This window comes from Molossus molossus, unplaced genomic scaffold (assembly GCF_014108415.1).
Source record: "Molossus molossus isolate mMolMol1 unplaced genomic scaffold, mMolMol1.p scaffold_m16_p_10, whole genome shotgun sequence".
Taxonomy (NCBI): Eukaryota; Metazoa; Chordata; class Mammalia; order Chiroptera; family Molossidae; genus Molossus; species Molossus molossus.
The window spans coordinates 81,982,766-82,004,249 of NW_023425345.1; the positions used below are offsets into that span (position 1 = coordinate 81,982,766).

General features: G+C 36.0%; 1 pseudogene; it reads right to left on the reverse strand.

Annotated features, from left to right (window-relative positions):
- Positions 1-18,316: 18,316 nt before the first annotated feature.
- Positions 18,317-20,830, reverse strand: LOC118623788 (annotated as a pseudogene).
- Between the last annotated feature and the right edge of the window lie 654 nt (positions 20,831-21,484).

Genomic DNA, 21,484 nt, shown 5'->3' on the forward strand with positions numbered 1-21,484 from the left:
CAGGTTCTATAGAATCAATGTCAGCTCATCCCTCTCTGGATTATATAATGCCTCAACTCTGTAGCTATCTGCTGACTTTGAGTGAGGTAGAGTTATAAACAGTGATCTCTATTGCAGCGTTCAGTGTTGGGTGATTTCTATGTTTGCTTTTGCATTGTATAATTTGTTTATGTGTTTTATATACATAGTTATACTGCATACCTTTAATATTTTCTCCCAGTTATTAAATTATAGGTTGAATGATCTTAGATTGAGAACTATAGATCAACATAAACATTTCACTTAATTCTTTAATTAATAATTTTAGTCATTTATGTTCACAAGGGAATAACAGATATAAAAATTCCATATAATTCCATAATTTTCCCTAATTTCCCATAAACTTATAACTCAGGCTTTTATTTCTCTCACAATATTTAATGTTCTGTCTTAAAGATAAATTATGTTTTAATATGGCTAAATGATGGTACTTAAAACATTACATAGTTAGATAATACAGAAAGAATTTATTATATCTGCATGTTTCCCTAAAAGTCATGTTCAGAATCTTCAGATGAAACTTATTTGCAGTTAGAGTCTTTATTTTATTATTGTATAAAGCAAGTGAATAAATCAATAGGTCTTTATTTTAAGTTTAAAAAGATGGCATAGGTTATTGTTAAGCTCTAGGTTACCATGGCTATTGAAGAAAATTAAAATTATATGATGCTCTTTTCTTTTTAATAGATCAATAAAAAGCAATTTTATTTGTAATTTTCAAAATTATAACCTACTGATTTATATTTACTGTAGAACCAATTTAGTGATGAGTAGAATATGATCATTAAAATATTTTAAACAGACAAGCTATTAAAAGAAAAATGAGTTTGGACATTGCAGATAGTCTATATTTGGTTTTCTATATTTAAAGAGGCATAAGTAAAAATAATAATTAAGAAATCTGCATTGCAGCTCATTTTGTGTAATATTATTTTCTGGGATAAAAGACTATAGGATTGTGTATCAAGCATAGATTGCCCCAATAATAATGCACACTGTGCCCAACACTTGACATGGTCTCTTATTTCATCATGCAACATCCCCTGAAAGGTAGGTATTCTTTTTCATTTTGTTTTAAAGATCTGAGAATTAAGCTTTAAAGTGCTTGAATTATTTGCCCAGGGTTAAATCATTAACAAATATTGTAGCCAGATTTGAATCCAAGCAGTCTGACTCCAGGGTATATTTTTAAAAAGTTGTCTTGACCCAGTTTTGAAGCCCTTGACTAGAAGCTGGTTATCTTTCATACCTAAGCCACTTATTAGATCCACATTCCCAACACTGTACTTTTTGGACTCTCATACTCTGGGACTCTAGGTACCAGCTCTGATCATTTCAGAGCCAAGCACTGGGCAATTAGTGTTTTGGAGCAGGGAAAATTATTCAAATTAGCCCATCCACAGGGAGCCAGGAAAACCTAACCTACCCCACTTGCCATATATATGTTGCCTCACTACAGTTCCAAAGTGCTGGTACCCAGCCCAGGTGCAACCCTCTGTGTGGCCCCACCTGCAATTTGGATCTGTAAGGAACAAAGAGTTCTGCCTTCCATCTATCCCAATGCCACTGTGTTGTGTCTCACCATCAAAAGAATCTTTCTTATGTAAAATCACTTTTTATTTTTCAATTACAGTTGAAATACAATATTATATTATTTTCAGGTGTACACCCTGGTGATTAGGCATTATATATCTTACTAAGTTATCGTCCTGGTAAATCTCGTTGGTAGAGAATAGTCATGGAGATATAAAACACATCATAGGTAATATAGTCAGTAATATTCTAATTGCTATGTATGATGTCAGATGAGTACGAGATTTATTGGGATGATTAAAAAATCTTTAAATCTTACACACAGAGGCCACTCCCTCAACCTCTATACTTCCTCCCATCTGGATGATGTGCAGTGAAGATACTTAGGCAGTTAGTACTCATCAACTTAGGTCTGTTATTCCATAAAAGCTCTAGACCAGGACTATAAATTACACATCGAGTAATTCTTCTTTTTGTTTTCCATTTATACTTAATTGGTTTGGATTCATAAGAGCTAGAATTAGTTACAAGCATTTCACTAAGCACTCTTTCATCATGTGTCAATGCGTCAGATTAAGGTAAAATTGAAATTAATAGGGCAAAAGAGGTTATAACATTGTTAAAAAGAATAGGCTTTAACATTATATTATACTTTCTTGAAGGTAGGTTTATGAATAATCAATTGATAAGCAACTTTATCAGAACAGGTTAAGAATTATAACATCTAAACAACTCCATACAGTGAGAATATAAAATGACTCAAATGAATAATTATTTGAAATTAGCTCTTTACACTTGGATACTTAGAGATGAAAGTATCTGAGATGATTTTACTCCTTGGATGTGGGAAAGAAATGATTGCAGAGCGTAGCCTGCTATGAATTGCTTTAATGATCTAACGCGGGGTTCAGAAAACTTTGTTTTTGAGGAGTCAGATAGTAAAGGCTTTGGGGGTCATAAGGTCTTTGTTCCAACTACTCAACTCTGCCTTTGCAGTGTGAAAACATCCCTTAACCAATGGATGTGTCTGTTTCAATAAAACTTTATTTTTAAAAACAGGCAACTGATTGGATTTGGCCCATGAGCCAGTTTGCTGACCCCTGGTCTAATACTCTGAATTATGATCCCAGCTTTCTTTTTCTTCTGTAATTGACACACTTTTATACAAGGGGATTTCAGTTTTGGAAGTATGAGGTCTACAAGCCAGGGCCAAGGTTAACACTAAAGTGAACCAGTCAAAGGCATTGTCTTTTTTGCAATGTGGTGATCATAATTCGTTTTTTAGGACTGTTGGTACAAATCACATAATACAGGCAATTGCCCAAGACCACTGATTATCACAGATTTATCTGACCTGCTGCTCAGCACTTTCTATTAACTAATTTCTAAAAAATAATGTGTACCCAATAAAGTATTCATCTTTCATGTGCAATGAGCTATCAGTTGGAACTAGAAATGTATAACTATCTTTTATACATATGAATGATAATAATAGTAATATCAACAATAGTACTAGTTATTGAATATTTACTGTGTGAAATTCTGCTTCATCCCTGAATACTCATTTTGTGTAGGAATCCTTCCCTGAACTCCACGGACTGGGTTTTGTGTACCCTTTAATTTCTCACTCCTCATAGCACCCTGGTTTTCTTTGTATCATAGCACTTAATCACACTTTGAGGGTCTTTATGTAATTTCCCTCCTACACTAGCAATAAGTGTCTGAGAGTTAAAAAAAACATGATTTATTAATTTTTGCATTCCTGTAGTCTAATACAGTGCCTGGCTCTTAGTGAGCTCCGGTGCCGTGCTATAGTTCTTTAAAAAGAAATCAGTGACCAGACACCTCCAGCCTCAGTGCAGCAAGCAGGCTGGCTGCAGTGGCCTTGAGCCACTCGAAGGAAAGGCTGAATTCTGGTGCAACATTAAGGCTCAGCTGTCTGAAAAGCCCATCACTCTGAGTCATTCTAGCACAGATTATAGGCTTTACAAGTGGTTTGCAAATGTTACATTCTTTAGCTTACTGCAACGTAAGAAATCTTAAATTCTACTGGCTTGTTTGGGCAGTACTCATCCTGATTGTATGTTGGTTTGTCCGCTCAAGTGAAGAAAAAAGCCAGCTGGAAAACAAACCGCCAATATAGATTGCTTTTCTACTCCCGATCCTCCTTTGTTCGTGTCTATCACAGCAGCCCATCTGGGATGCCTTTAGGGATGTGTGCAGATAGGCTACCAGGAATGAAATTTCAATTCTAGTTTGGCACTAAGTAAGCTCCTCTCTCGAATGTCTTTTACAATGTGCTGACTGTAATTCTTTGACCATAAACCACTGGTAATAGCAAGAAATTAGGCCCTGGTTAGAAACATATTACTGCATTGCCAAGTCCTTCTGTGGAATTGAACTATGACATATTTTTAGGTTAAAGAAAACTAGATCTTCTGCACTTCAGCCAGATTTGACTTTGGTTTCAAATTACCTCAAAGAAGAATTTTTAGCTGATCATTTATTTTACATGATTTGTTTCACATGGAGATCTATTTACAATATATTCGGTAAGTAAACATATTTTCTATTTAAAAGGCGATACTATTTCCCTGTGGAAAATGCTGGTTATTCTCTGAAGGGGGGGTGGGCAGTAAGGGGAAGTGGATGGTCACCGAGGTCTTGGGTACCAATTCTGACTGCATTTGCTTGGTTGTTTATGTATATCACGCACATATACCTCCACACACTGACAGCTTTTATTTCTCTTGGCTGATCTCTCCTCATTCTTTTTATCTGCAAAGATAAAGCATTGGCAGCACAAAGAGACGTCCTGTAGTATTGCCCCTAAACGCAGTTGGGTAAGATTAAGTGACGTTCATCTTTATTTCTCTAGTAACTTGTGTGCTTCATTATTATTGAAATTTTTTTCCATGTTTTCTTTTATTTTTATAAATTTGTCTTTATTGTTTAAAGTATGACAGATGTCCCTCCTTTTTTCCCCCGTTGACCTGAATATATTCAGGGGTTGTGCATATATGCATGTAAGTTATTTGCTTTATCTCTTCCCACCCCACCCCCACTCCCTCTGAGGTTAGTCCGTCGCCTGCTTCCATGTCTCTGAATCTATTTTGTTCGTCAGTTTATTTTGTTCATTAGATTCCACATATTAGTGAGATCATGTGATACTTGTCTTTCTCTGTGCGCAGATCAGGAATACCAGTGTCTCAGGGAAGCATCTTATTAGAATTTCTAAAGGGAGAAATGAAACTTTTCTAGGGCAAGTTTTTTTTCCAAAGAGAGACTTCACTAATTATCTAGCCAACAAACACTTCTTGAGTGGTTGCTAAATGGAAAAAGGTAAAAGTAATAATAACAAAAAAGGACATTGTGATTCATAGTTTCTTCTCTCAAAGAGCTTATTTTGTAGTAAAAATTTCCCATTTGACAGTTTGAAATTATGGGTTCACTAAGAAATTCTAACTCCCAAATTCCAATATAGATTGTTGTTTGTGATAAGCCCAAGCCCTGACCTTTGTAAGTTTTGCCGATTGGGGCATTTTTATAATTGATCTTAATGCAGGTTTTCTTACTTTTCAGAACCCTCTCAAGTCTCTCCTGACAATTAATTTTACTAACTGCTAAACCTAATCCTCAAACGTGATTTGTGTCCATGCGCTCTGAGCTCATTGTCAATCTAAGAGATTTTATAGGAGCAACAGTGAATATATTCCCAACAAAAAAGTTCCATTTTTTTTAGCCGAAATAAAAACTTCTGTTTCAATGATAAAACTGCTAGTATGCTTATCTAGGTTTTTTTTATGATTTCAAAAATTTCTTGTATTTAAGGAATGAAAATCATTTCAATTTTAGGTTATGATTTATTATAAGAAGGCTGAAAAATACAGATTTTTGTCACAGCAATGATAATGGTTCCTGTTTATTCCTGTTTTAAAACAAAACTATTCGGTTGAAATAGAACATACATACAGAAAAATGCAAAGAACAAAAAATAGCAGCTTATTTCTTTGGACTAACGAGAATAGTGATATTCAGTCATAGGCTGCATTCTATACAGGATGGGGTACACATAGGTTTACAGTTGTTCGTATGGAAAATAATACAAGAAATAATAATACAAGAATAAACTCTGCTTTGCATACTCACAACAGCAAACCTACTTTTACATCACGTGTTCAAAAACCTAAAGGTTTTCAGTGTTGGATACTTTGCCCTGGTTTTCTTTCTTTGGAAGCAAACGTTAGAATAAAATATTAGTTTCACTAAATGTGAGGCACTCTTTCTTTTTAGAGACTTTAAAAAGCGCTTGGACTGGGTGCAATGTAGTGAAGGCCTATACTTAGGCATGTTTAGGTTGGCGAGGAGGAAGAATCCTCATCCTCCTGAGCACTGTTCTTCTGCTGGCTTGCTGCAGCTCCCTCAGAGGATAGTCGCTGTGCCAAAATGTCAAGAAACTAATGGTGATTGGTAATGGTGGCTGATCATTTTAGCACAGTTCTTTGAAATAGACATCTTCCTTGAAAGCTAATCTTTTCATTAACTAGCAGTGTGTTTTACCTATTAGGTGCAAGGATAATAATAAAAGGGTTACAATGTGTTCAGTAATATATTCAGTCATATACACAGTCAAACCTCAATTTATGCATCAATCTATGTATGAATGCTTCATACTGTTGACTCAGTTAGGTATATAAAAGTTCTCAGGTGCAAGTTCAAGGTAGAAAGCATTTTGTGAGGACACAATGTAGGGTAGCCAAAAGAACACTGAGATTGCAATCAGGAAACATGTTCTGGTTTATATTCTACCACTACTAGCTGTCTGACTTTTGGCAGATTATTTTAGCTCCAAAGACCTTCGTTTCCTTATCTCTTCAATATCAACCCATTTCTAACATTCAGTGATTCCTTATGGCTGAGAGCTTAAACAGAAACAAATGATCTGGTTTGAATGAATTCAGTGTTTTTAAACGATTATCTCACTGGCTTACCCTTGTAATTTTTTTTTTTCTTTTTTCTTTTCATGAGTTTAACATTTTTGTTCTTGTTTCTTTTGTTTTGTTTTGTTTTGTAGCATCACCTCTTGTGATTGTTTAACAGCTTTCTATAATTCTACAGGGATGCTCACTTACATAACAAATTTTGATTCAGAACAGGTATAAAGTCCTGATAGAAGTAACAAAGATGAACGAAGAAATGCCTGAAAAGGATTGTGTACTTGAAGTAGACACTGAAAAGATAATTAACTTGCTCTGTACATTTTTTTTACCTTTTTATCACCATGTAAAGCAATTAGCCTGCCACTTGTACCATTTTAATATTCAGTTATTTATTCAGATACTTAGGATAACTATTTAACCAACTGAAAATCTGAAAGTTCTCCTTATCTTTTCCCTGACATTGCTCATATTAAGACTTGTTAAATACCATATTGAATCATTACTTTTGATTTCTTATTTTAATGAACCTATCATTGATACTGTTACTTCCTTGAATCTCTCTCCCCCTGATATTTGAAATTTCCTTTTTTTTTTTTTTTTTTTCTTCTCTGGCCATTTAGATTCAGAATTCTTTACTGGCTGACCTCCTTTTGCCTACACATTCAGTAATGATCTACTCCATAGCTCCATTCTGGGATCTTTTCTGACTACTCATTCTTGGGTGGGTTAATGACTTTGATAGAATGCCCTCCAAATACTTTTCTCCAATTTTCAACTCCCAAGTTCACATTTCTGTTTTAAAAAGCAGCATACTCTATTTAGATATCTTACAAGACCCTCAAATTCAATATAAGCAGAAGTGAAGTATAATTCTCTCTCCCACTCTGTCTACTCTAATATTTATTTTTACTTTTAGCATGGCATCCATGCAGTCATCTAAAAGAGAAACCTGGATCCATCTTTTCTTTGTTTTTCATGGTTTCCTAGTTATGAAAGCAGATTCTGGAGTCCTTGTTTGAGTTTGTACTACAGCTCCATAGGTCCTTTACTTATTATTGGTGTGACCTTGAGAAAGATGCTTGACTGCTCAGTGCCTTAGTTTTTTCATCTATAAAATGGGAATGATCACTGAATGAAGGCCTTGGGTTGTTCTGGGCATTAAATGTGTTAAATGGAAAGTTCTCAGAATGCTATTTGAGAAAGAGTACTCAGTAAGTGTTAGCTGTTGTTGGCATTATTACCATTATTATTATTACTTTCAGGTGGCATCTCCTGATTCTCTGCTATTGCCTTTTGCCGGGATTTCATGATCTCTACCTTGTACTATTACAGATTCCTCAGTGTTCTCCCACCTTCGTCATCTGCTTTAATTTATGCTTTGCTCTACCACTTGAGTGATCCTACAGACGTACCTATGTTCTACTTATATTGTTTGTATGTTTCTCTACTTGATTGATATATGTAAGGAAGATGATATTATCTTATACATCCAGGACTTGGCACAGAGCTAAAACTTAAATCTTTGTTAAAAAGAATAATGAATGAATGTTAGTTTATTTAGAGATATTATGCAATATAAGACTTAAAGTTTCATGCTCATCAAACTATATTTACCAAACAGAGTCCTGAACAGACCAAAATGAAAAGGAAACGGTACTCTTATTTTGTATGTATTTAAAACATAGAATTAGTAACACTTTCATGAGCAGGGGTGAGCAGGGGCAGGGTTGAGTAAGGGTGCCTTTTACTTTCTAAAATAATGTCTGTCAAGTCAACTTATTTTTAATTTATTCAAAAAAATTATTTAATTAATTTATTTTTGTTACAGATGTTTCTCCCCCCGCCCATTGATATCCTCCTCCTGTTCCTACCCCCTTCTCTAGCACTGTTGTCTATGTCCATTGGTTATACTTATATGCATAAGTTCTTTGGTTTATTAACCCCTTCTACCCTCTCCTCTGAAGTTTGTTAGTCTGAACCTTACGTCTATGCCTCTGGGTCTATTTTTTTCATCACCTTATTTTGTTCATTATATTCCATAAATAAGTGAGATCATGTGATACTTATCTTTTTCTGATTGGCTTCTTTCATTTAGCATGATACTCTCCAGGTCCCCACATGTTGTCTCAAAGGATAAGAGATCTTTCTTTCTTATGGCTGCATAGTACTCCATTGTGTATATGTACCACTGCTTTTTTATCCACTCTTCTATTGATGGACACTTAGACTGTTTCTAGATCTTAGCTATTGTAAATAGTGCTGCTATGAACACAGGAGTACATATATTCTTTCTGATTGGTGTTTCAGGCTTCTTAGGATATATTCCTAGAAGTGAGATCATTGGGTCAAAAGGCAGTTCCATTTTTAATTTTTGAGGCAACACTATAATGTTTTCCATAGTGGCTGAACCAGTCTGCATTCCCACCAGCAGTGCACTAGAGTCTCCTTTTCTCCACACCCTCACCAGCACTTGTTTGATGATTTGTTGATGGCAGCCATTCTGGAAGGTGTGAGGTGATACCTTATAGTTGTTTTAATTTTCATCTTTCTGATGATTAGTGATCTTAAGCATTTTTCGTATGTCTCTTGGTGACTCTTGAATCCATAAAAATCCTAGAAGAAAATGTAGGCAACAAAATTTCAGACATCACACACAGCAGAATTTTCACTGATACAATACCTAACGCAAGAGAAACAAAGGAAAAAAATAATACATGGGACTACATCAAACTAAAAAGCTTCTGCGGAGCAAAAGAAACAAGCATCAAAATGGAAAGGGAACCCACTATGTGGGAGAGCATAATTTCCAACGATACTTCAGATAACCACTGGTTCTCAACCTTTCTAATGCCATGACCCTTTTAATGCAGTTCTTCATGTTGTGGTGACCCCCAACCATAAAATTATTTTTGTTGCTACTTCATAACTGTAATTTTGCTACTGTTATGAATTGCCATTGGAAATATGTGTTTTCCGATGGTCTTAGGCGACTTCTGTGAAAGGGTTGTTTGACGCCCAAAGGGGTTGTGACCCACAGGTTGAGAACTGCTGATAAGGGCTTAATTTCCAAGTACTTATACAACTCAACAAAGGAAGACAAAGAATCCAATTTAAACATGGGCAGAGGATCTAAATAGACATGTCCCCCAAAGTGTCTGTTAAGTTTAAAGTTTATACTTTATTTAGAAGACTCTTACACAAATTGTTGCAGGATATTTTCAGGTTTAATTTAATTCTTTTCTGTCTAAACAGACCCCCTTCTGGTTAATCTTTTAGCATTGCAAGAGGCCAATTAAAAGCTACTTTATACTGTTTTCTTAGAGAATTAAGGATCCATGATAGGCCCTCTCTAACTAACCTCGCTCAGAAATCCAAGATTTTAGTGACTGTTGAGCCCAGCATTAGGTGACAGACAAATATTTGACACCCCCCACTGCCAGAGTGCCTAGGACAACACAGCAGGTTCTCCCATTAGACAAGTTATAAGTTAAAACCCACAATCCACATTTTATGCGGGTTAGTCAGCATCTAATTGACTGTTAATCTTTCGAAAAAACAAACGTCATGAAACCTCTGCAGCTAAAACTAGCTATTTTGAGCAGATTGGGATTCAAGAACAATAATTTTGTTAGTTGTGCCAAGGGAACTATCAACTTAATCAGTGTAAACATCAAATTCAAATCATTCTGGGGAAAAATGTCAGTTTATTCCATGATAATTTATTGCACTTCAAATTTGGACATGTCCTGTAAAATTATACTCAGAGGAGCAATCTTGAAAATAGACCAAATGATGGGTTTGACTGGATTGGACAATTAATTAGGGCTTTCTGACAACAGAATTGTATACTTTTCTTCGGTGGTGAATTATTGCTTGAGATTAGAAAGTCAATTTTTCCATGGATTTAGATGCAAAGGACATTTACATACAAATGAATAAGGATTTATCCATAAGTACCTTAATTATAAATACTGATTTGAGATTATAATACTCATTCCGTATATTACTCACATGGGAAGTAATTCTTCTAAAATTATGTACATTTGTGTTATTGAGTTTCTCTATTAGAATTTAAGTGTATTTTGGTTTGTGATTTGGGTTTTTAAGAAATTATATATTTCGGAAGTATGAAACTGCCTTCACTATGTTTTGTATTATCTTTCCACAATGCTTTTAACATATTGGAAAAATAAAAAGTAACCAAAGTTTCTATTTAGGTATATAAATGCTAGCATTTAATATAGCATTATAAATGTAGCATTTATATACCTCAAAGCAACCTATGGTTAAGTACTATTATATATATTTTATAGATGAAAAACCAGAGGTTCAGAGAGTTTAAAAGACCCTTCACCCAATTTCACCAGAGTAGAAAATGCAGAGCGTAAAGGCCCATGACTCTTTTCACTATGCCATATTGTATTACATGGTGATTATTATTAAAGTCAGGCCCTTAAAAAATAGTATATATTTCCCAGAAAAATATTTTTTAGTTAAAAGTTACCTGGCTGAATAATTGAAAAAAAAAAAAAGTCATGGAATTTGATAATATTTATGTGGTAGAGGAAATGTCCAAAAGCAGCGAGGAGCCTCCTAAGGAGGACCAGGAAATGAGGACTCGCCATAGCCCATGTCAGAACTTAATATAAAGCTATAATAAATGAGACAGTGTGGCACTGACTCAAGGAAAGAAAAATTGGCCAACAGAATTCTTAATAGAAATCCCAGAAAGAAACCCATTTTGTGACTGTATACCTTAGCAAAGTCAGAACTGTGCTTCTCAGAGTTCCCATAGTTTTGCTCGGAATGACATTTTTGAAACATTTATTCCTTATATTATTTCAAGGGCCAATTTACATATTCTCTAATAATCTTTTTCTGATCACATTAACCCAATGATTTTTCAAACCCTTTTATCGCATGTCATACATCAGCTAATGACTAAAATTCTGCTGCACACCAAAAACTATACCGATCTGACAAAAAAGGTATCGTTTTGATTTATTCACACCAGAGGGCTATTGTGTTGGTGTCACTTTTTTTATTGGACAGTGTAAGGGAAAAGAGGTCAGTGCCTCTGACTAAATAGTCAGGTATTGTATGTTTTAAAAATTCTTGCCCTGGCCGGTTTGGCTCAGTGGTTAGAGCATCAGCCTGCGGTCCAGAGAGACCCAAGTTCGGTTCCCGCTAAGGGCAAGTACCTTGGTTGCAGTTTGTCCCCGGCCCTGGTTGGTTGTGCAGTGGCTGCCACTTGATGTGTCCGTTTCACATCGATGTCGCGCTCTGTCTCTCTCTTTCTCTCTCTCCCTCTCACTCTGTCTGAACAAAAAATGGAAAAATGTCCTTGGGTGAGGATAAAAAAATAAATAAATAATTTCTTGCAGCACATGGATTGAAAATCGCTGCCTTAACAAAAAGTGGATCCTACCTTCTGTGTACCTCTGTGACACCTCTTTACATATTATTTAAAAGAACAGAACTTCTGTGGAAGGTTTAGTATTCTAAAGGGAAAAAATCTAGATACAGTGTGGAAAACAACTTATTCCTAAACCAGGACTTTGAGAATGACCCCTTGTTTTTGTTGGACAGATTATAAAGTTCTACTGAGGATATGCTAAAGGAATACCACAATATTTAACCTTCAATTTAAGTAAATAACCACAAAAATTTTATCATTTCAAGGTTGCTGCCTGGTTGAACATTTATTAGCATGATATTTTAGTATATAGATAGAATTTCTCAAACTTTATATTAATAGGTGCTTTTAGAAACAATAAAATAAATTTGGATATATTTGGCAAATGCTGTCAAATATAAACTACTTATGGGCTACTAACAATGATAACTAGCATACAAAATTCTCTGGCAAACCTGGACGTAAAGAATTGCTAAATTTGTTTAGATTCCTTTTTCCTATACTTATTTATACACAGAATACATTTTTTAAAATTGCGTACAAATTTAAATGTCTCTGTATTTATTTCCCCAAATTCTTAAATTCATGATATTTTATTAGTAGAACATTTTTATGGCGATCTCCCTCAATCTTAAAATTTGGTTTAATATTTTCAATAAGTAATTCATATGTTTCAAAAACCATATGAACCAAAAGTGTTACACTGAGATTTTTCTTTTCCATCTCTGTTCTTGTCCACTACTCTCATCATTAGCCTTTTTTTGGTTTCTTGTGTACATTTCCAGTGTTCTCTTTAAACACAAGAAAATTAAGATACAGATATATATTATATTTATAGTCTTTTTTGTTTCAAAATAGCACATATATATGTGTATATATATATATATACACATGAAATACACACACACACACACATATATATTTCATTTATTTTACTTAAAATATACATTGTGTACTTCTTCCCAAATTAGTATACATGTAGAGAACTTTTTTATTCTTTCTTATAGCTGCATAATGTTCCATTTAGTAAATATACTGTAGCTTATTTCATCGGTTCCCTAAATTTGAACAGATATATTGTTTTAAAATTTTTGCTGTTACAAGAAAAACACCACAATGAATAAACTTTATGGGTATCATTTTATAGGTGTGCCAACATAGCTATAGGAAAAATTCCAAAGATTAGCAGGTCAAAGACCTAATAAATTTGCAATTATTTTGACATTAGCCACTGACTCTCCATAAAAAGCGCATTCTCCACTTCCACAGCCTGTTTCACTGTAGCCTAGATAACAGTGTTTTCCAACATTGAATTTTGCTAACATTATACTTAAAAAATAATAATTTAATTTATAGTTTCTCTTACTATATTTGAGGTGAAACATCTTTTAATGTGGTTAAGACCCATCTGCATTTAGTATTCTGGGAAATACGAATTCACACCCTTTGTCTATTTCCTTTCAAATATTTATTTATTAATAATGCGCCATTTGTGTGTGAAACACGTTACAATTATTCTCTCTGCTTGACATTTCTCTCCTAATTTTGCTCCTGATAATTATTTTAACCATGCAAAAATGTTTGATATTTGTGTACTTAAAAACTTTTACTCTTTTATTTTCTTTTTTTTTTTTATCCTCACCCGAGGACAATTTTCCTTTTTTTTGTTCAGATAGAGTGGGAGGGGGAGAGAGAGAAACATCGATGTGAAAGGGACGCATCGAGTGGTTGCCACCTGCACCACCCAACAAGAGCCAGGGACAAACTGCAACCGAGGTACATGCCCATAGTGGGAACTGAACCCGGGTTTCTCTGGACTGTAGGCCGATGCCCTAACCACTGGACAAAACCAGCCAGGGCTCTTTTTTTTTGTTGGTTTTTAAATTTTGGTTATGAAAGACTGTATTTTCTTAAATGATCAAAAGATCTTCCATTCCATGCATTCTTCTTACAACATGACTGAATTAGTTTGCTAGGGCTGCCATAACAAATTACCACATGCTTGGTAGCTTAAACAACAGAAGTTTATTGCCTCACAATTCTGGAGCCTAGAAGTAACTAGATGAAAGTGCTGACCTGGCTGATGTATTATTTTTTTTAATTTTTTTTTTTTTTATCCTCACCCGAGGATATTTTTCCCTTTTTTGTACAGATAGAGTGGGAGGGAGAGAGAGGAAGAGAGAGAGAGAGAGAGAAACATCGACGTGAAGGGACACATCGAGTGGCCGCCACCCGCACGACCAACCAGGGCCGGGAACAAACTGCAACCGAAGTACATGCCCTTAGCGGGAACCGAACCCAGGTCTCTCTGTACCGCAGGCTGACGCTCCAACCGCTGAGCCAAACTGGCCAGGGCCTGGCTGATGTATTCTAAGGGCTCTCTCCTTAGCTTGTCTTTTCCTCTGTCTTCACGTGGTCTTTGTCCTCATCTCCCTCTTTTTCCAAGGAGACCATTTATATCGATTTATGCCCCCCCCCTTAATAATAGCATTAAAACCTAATTACCTCTTTCAAGGTCCAATATCCAAATACAGTCAGATTCTACAGTTTGGGGGAATTAGTGAGTTTTGAGGGAATACAGTTGAGCATATGACAGTAACTGTCACATTCTGGCTCCAGAAAAGTAGAATCTGTTTCTTCCCTTTAAATCTTTTTTTTGGGGGGGGACGTGGGGTGTTGATGGTGACTTTTATTTTATTTTTTCATTTGTTTCCTATTTTATTTTATTGTTGACAAAATTATATATGTCTCCCATTTTCTCCCTTTTGTCCCCCTCCACCCAACCCTCACTCCACCCCAGGCCTTTGTCATGCTATTGTCTGTGTCCAGAGGTTATGCATATGTGGATATTTGTTCTTAGGTTAATCTCTTCCTGCCCTCCCCCACACCCTCCACTCCCCATGCTCACTGAGATCTGTTATTCTATCTCATGCATCCATACCTCTGGACCTATTTTGTTCATCAGCTAATTTTGTTCTTTAGATTCACTTATAAGTGAGATCATGTGATATTTGTCTTTCCCTAACTGGCTTATTTTACTTAGCATAATAGTCTCCAGATCCATCCACGCTGTCTCAAAGGGTAAGGTTTCCTTCTTTTTTACAGCCATGTAGTATTCCATTGAGTTTTGACTGCTTCAATCACTAGACTATGGCCAAGTGATACTATATGATTTCCAAGGGTTTGTCCTAAAGAAGATATAGCTTCTACATGAACCACCTTTTTTGGAATGCTAGATCTATCGAAGCCAGCCATTATACTTGAGGAAGCCCCAGTTACCACATGGAGAGGCCCATGTTGAAGAACTGAGGTCCCAGACCACAGCATCAACCCCTGACAGGAGAGTAAAGAAGCCTTTAAATGATCCCAGCCTCCAGCATGCAAGTCTTTGCCATGGCTGCAAATGTCCTAAAACCTTCTCTGTACTCTGTCAGAATCTCTTACCCACAGAAACTATTGATATAATAAAAGTTTTACACTCCTAATTTTTGAATAACTGTTACACAGCCTTAATAACTAGAACATTGACCATAGTTAGAAAGTTCTTCCCCACTCCAAGACTCTAAACAAGTTCATCTACAATTTCTTTCAGTATTCTTGCTTCATTTTTAACTTTTGAGGATTGAAACTCCTTTTGACTTTTTCTTGTCATACAGTGTGTATGTAGAATAAATCCAAATTTATCTTTCTTTCAGATCACTACTCAGTTGTCTCAATGAACTAAAAAGTTTACATTTGCCCATGATTTTAGATGGAATCTTCTTTAGACAATAAAGTAATTAATGGATGTAGTTGAGTCACTTTTTAACTTTCAATTTGTTCTTTTGGTTTATCTTACTATTCATGCTCTAATACCACACCGTTTTAATCATCAAAGCTTTATTATTACTATTATCATTTTGCTATTTTACTATCAGGTAAGGCTAGTCCCTTTATGTTGTTTTATTTAGAGTTGTATTGGATGTTATTGTTTCTTTTTAATTGAACTTCAAAATAAACACATTTGGAGTAAAAACTGAAATGAAATCAGTTGGAATCTTCATTGCAATTATATTGAACATCTTAATTGTGTTTATTTCACTGGTTTGCTGTCAGGAAAAGGTCAAGCACAGTTCTAGTTCTATAGTGAACATAGAGTGTATGAAAATTCTTGTTCTCACTTTTTTCTGACCTAACTTGACTGTGCTATAAAACGTAGAAAATGGTTTGCATCTACCGTAGCATACATTTTAACACAGAGAGCCAATAAATGTTGAAGTATGAGTAGCCAAAACCTTGCTTTGAGAATTTTGTGTAATTTTTTCTTTCTTTCTTTCTCTTTTTATTTGCATCAACCTCAGTCATTGTCTTGGACAGAAAGCAGATACCAACTTTGGCTGGTCCATAAGGAAACTCTTGGATACCTGTTAATCATCTTGGTGAATGGAAACTACAGATGCTGGAAGAGGGATGGATGAAGATCATCTTAATATTATCAGTCCTCATCAGAAGACCCTTGGCTTTAAGTAGTGAAAGATTCTTTTGACCTTCAGGGCCTTTTCAGGGCATGCTTATTGATCATGTGTTGCATTTTTCTATGACAGTTCAGTGGAAAATAACATAGTTATCATGACATGAAAGATTATAAGTTTTTTTTATTATCATATGAGATAATCATTCAACTGTATCTCTTTAGTTAAAAATATTTGTGTATACATTTAATAAATACAAGAACATCTTTTTTTTTTATTTGATATTAGAATGGCTTAGTGAAGCCAACAAAAAGGAAAATATAAATTAATTAAAACTCTAAATCTTTAAAACATATGTAAATATAAAAATAGCAGGTGTACTGCAGTCAAAAGGTTATTTGTCTTTTATTAAAAAGTAGATTTCTAAATTAAACTATGTATCTATTTATGTTTATTCTTGCATATAACTATGTGAAATTATTTTATGTACCTGTGTACTTCTTCATGAAGAATTATATCATCTTGATACATTAAGAAAATAGACATTTATTGATACATTTTACTAATAATATATATACACTTCAGACTTTTTTAGGAAATACCTTTCAGTGTAGACTTTAGAAACTTGGATAATTTATAAAATTGAACTTGGCAGCTCAAAAGAGATTGAGTGCTAAAGTTTATGTGCTATGGCTACTGTATTTCAGTAACTTGCTTAAGAAATAGCTATTTCATTAAATAATTTTTTAAGGAGAAAAACTTAAAGAAACTTTAAAGAACATAAATTTGTTGTGATTTGCTGAAAATTGAAATATTCATAAGTGTTATCTAAACAGAAGTGGATTTATTTTTGCCCTTTGAAACTGAGGCTAAAAGCTTGGTGAAAATCAACTTCCATTTCAAAGATTTACAATTCTTCTTCTCCTTTTTTTTTTTTTTTCCATGGGAAGAGAAATGCTGAAATATCATTTTCCCTTTAAGACTACAGTATTTGTGTTTCAGAGCCAAACCAAACTAAAGCCATCTGGGAACTTGCCATTCCTCACCTTTCAATTTATTCACTGAGTTGAAATGATGACCCATGGCTCTTACATTTTGGCACTTCAGTTCCCCTCAAAAACTGTTGAATGAATGCCTTTGCTAGCCCATATGATTTTTATCTGTCTTTATTATTTTTATTTTGTTTGCTATCTATCAGTCTATCTCTTGACCTAATAATATACAAGTTCTTACCAATGTATAATTCTTCTTTTTATATATGAATTTCTAGTGTGATGCCAGCAATACAATAACATTGGTAGTTATCTGTGAATTCAATATGAAATGCTGACCTGTAACACTTAGAAGAGTTCAGCTTCGAAGTCTGATACTGAGCTTTTCAAAATATTCTGTTTTTAAATTCTTATTGCATATAACTGTAACTACACAGCACATTATTGCAAATGTCTTCTCTGTTCTTGTGGTACATATTCTCTCTTCTGTAGCTTTACTCGCTGATTTTCATTCTCTCTCTCTCTCTCTCTCTCTCTCTCTCTCACTGTTGAAATGTCTTTTCTTCACCTTTTTCAACACTATTAGATTTTGTTAATAAAACTTATTAACCTTGTTAGGAACAAACTCTCATTTCCACTTTGACTTTCCTTTCAAATTTTTCTCCAACAGGTTTTAAATCTCATATGAAATCTCCACTCAAACCCCACATTTTAAAATTTTTAATAGTCTTTTCTAGTTCTATTGCATTGCTCTTTATTTTATTTTATTTTATTTTATTTTATTATTTTATTTTATTGTGTCAAGATGGTGTATTTAGGAGCTGACACCACCCTAAAATGATGTGTTCAGCTGTACATAACAGGGACTATCCTGCCATTTAGTTTATGAACTTATTTATATTTTTAGGTGTATAAACTACTTACTAATAGATAAGACCTACAGATTTATTTCTTCTTAGTGGTCTTGGTGTGCTGGCCTGGAACACAAAGACCCCAGAAGTGGCATAGTCCTCTGTGGGCCTGCGTTTTCTTCAGTCACTGCAGGTCTTCTGAGAGCTTGTGGTCCAGACCATAGGCCAGGACCTGGCTGTATTTTTCATTCTTCACATCCTTCTATCTGTTCAACAACCAGTCTGGGACCTTGTACTGGTGTGGATTCTGCATAATGGTGATCACACGTTCCACCTCATCCTTAGTGAGCTCTCCTGTCCTCTTGGTGAGGTTGATGTCTGTTTTCTTCAACATCACATGAGCAGATCTTCTCCCCACACCCTCAACTGCTGTGATGGCAAAGGCTATTTTCCACTACCCCTCAGTACTGCTGTTGAGTACTTGCAAAATGTGCTGGAACTCCTCAGGGATCACCAGTGGCAGAGTGTAGGCATCTTTGGAAGTATAAATGTATTTCTTAACTCCTCAGTCTCACAAGTGCAAGTGCACTGTTTAAGGTTGTATTCCTTCAGGAAAAGGGACCCTGGAATGGAGACTTTGTGCAGGTAATTTGTTGACACGTGCTCTCGGGACTAAGACTAGCTCCTGGGAGGGAGTGAGGAAGGTAAGTCTGAACAAAGGGAGGAGTTCGACTGAAACAGGATTGTAACAAATGTCTCAGATCATAGGACACTGTGGAGCTTGTATGGCCTTCACAGTTGTCCTTCCTAGAGACAAGAGACACCATTTTTAATGTCCATATTGATCTGCCATTTGAGTGGGAGGCATAACTTTGTTTTTGTGGCTTCCTTCAGCTGAGGCCATTCTTCAAAAAAGGACTTCAGTTGGGACCCGTCAGCTACAAACATCTTCAGCATCTAAGGAATGAGTACCTGTGTTCTGAAGAAGTTCAGAGCTGCAAACCACACCATAAGACAAAAAAGACACACACACACAAAAAGAATATATTCACCCCTATGTTTATAGCAGTGCTATTTAATAGAAGAAGAAGAAGAAGAAGAAGACGACGATGACGACAGACTATTTTCCCAGCCACACCACTTCTTTAACAAGGGATTGTGGACTGCTTTCAAATCTCACTACATGTTTTTACATATATTAATACCAAATAGTAAACAATTCTCTATACAGATAATCTTTTCTTTTTTTTTTTTTATCCTCACCAGAGGACATTTTTCCATTTTTTGTTCAGGTAGAGTGGGAGGGAGAGAGAGGAAGGGAGACAGAGAGAGAAACATCGACGTGAAGGGACACATCGAGTGGCTGCCACCCACACGACCAACCAGGGCCGGGGACAAACTGCAACCGAGGCACGTGCCCTTAGCGGGAACCGAACCCGGGTCTCTCCAGACCACAGGCCGAAGCTCTAACCGCTGAGCCAAACCGGCCAGGGCGATAATCTTTTCTTTATAAATTATAAATTACTAACAACTGCAAGGAGAAATATGTAAGTCAACAATTAAAGTTTTAAACACGCATCTTAGAAATTGAAAAAAAAAAAAAAAGATATGCCCTGGCCGGTTTGGCTCAGAGATTAGAGCATCAGCCCGCAGACCAGAGAGTCCCCGGTTCGGTTCCTGCTAAGGGTGCATACCTCTGTTGCAGTTCAGCCCCGGTCCCAGTTGGGGTTGTGTGGGTGGCAACCAGTGGATGTGTCTCTCTCACATCGATGTTTCTCTCTCTCTCTTTCTTCCTCCCTTTCTCCCTCCCGTTCTATCTGAAAATAAATGCAAAAATGTCCTTGGGTGAGGATAAAAATAAATAAATAAATAAGAAGATATGTGAAAAAACTATATAACTTATAAATTTAAACCAATAAATGCATAAAAAAACTCAACACCCAACAAAGAACAAATGTACATTCTTATAAAGAATGCATGGGACATTTGCAAAAAATTATTATATTCTAGGTCACAAATAAATATTAAATGAATTCCAAGGAATTAACATCCTACAGAATATGTTACCTAACCATAACAAACAAAAAAAGTATAGCTTATAAAAATCCCACATAGTGGAAGCTCCAAAGCATATTATTAATTTACCCTTGGGGTAAAAAAAGGCAAAGGCAATGGTGAAATGCTTAAAACTGAACCACAAAAAAAAAAAAAAGAGGGAGAGAGGGAGAGAGAGAAACACTGCTAATATAAGAACAAAGAAAATTTTTAAATAAATGGATTAAAGATTTAACTGAAAAAGCTTGACTAAATGCAATAAACTAAAGAAACAAGTCAAAACTAATTACAAAGGTAGAAGAAGGAATGAAAAATGTAGAGAAGAGGAATTAATAAAATAACATAAGGAAAGAGACTTGGCAGGGCCCTGCTCCACCGTTTGACAGTCTTTGGAGGTCAAGGTAATGAGAAAGGAGCGGCCTTCTAACTGCCAGTGGAGGACCAGCTGTCTGCGTGGAGCAGGGGGAAGCCCTTCATTTGGCTCGGGACGCGGCGGACGTCTGTGAAGCACTTTCTTAGTAAACCGGAGGCTGAGGGCTCAACGAGACCGCATCTCGGAAGACAGAAGGAGATGGCGACGAGGAGGACCATGCTGCTGGCCGTACAGCAAGTGTGCACATCATTTACGGAACCTTCTCGGCCTGAGGAACACCAGCGCGGACTTGGGTGCAGACACTCAGGACAGCGCGTCTCACTCCAGCCCGATTACCCGCGGGACTGGCCGCCGGGCCGTCTGCGCCTGTGTCTGCAGAACTGCATGCAAGGAGCTGGGTCATCAGGGACAAATCCCACCCGAGTCCTGGACACCAGAGTCCGGCCGATTCCAGCAAGACCCTGGAGAAAGTGGAGAAGAGCCGGAGAGAACATAGGCTGGAACAAAGGGCAGAAGAGTCTGGAAGGAAAAAAACATCTCCAAAAGCACTCTCCACCTGCACAGGTGAGGGACTCCTGTTGCCTGGGGGACAACTGGAGCGTTCAGCCCGCGTTCCTGGTAGAAGGCCTCCGTTGATTTCCGGATCTTGACCTGCCCTCTTGGGGTCTTTCGTATTTATCTGGTGCTGAAGCTTCTCCTTAACTCTGGACAAGGTATTGGAAGGTGACAAATACTGGTTCTTTACTTATTAAACTTATGTTTTATTATTTTGAACACCATGCTTCCGGTCTCAGATAATGGTGCTGCAAGTTTTCGGACCTTTTAAATCCATCC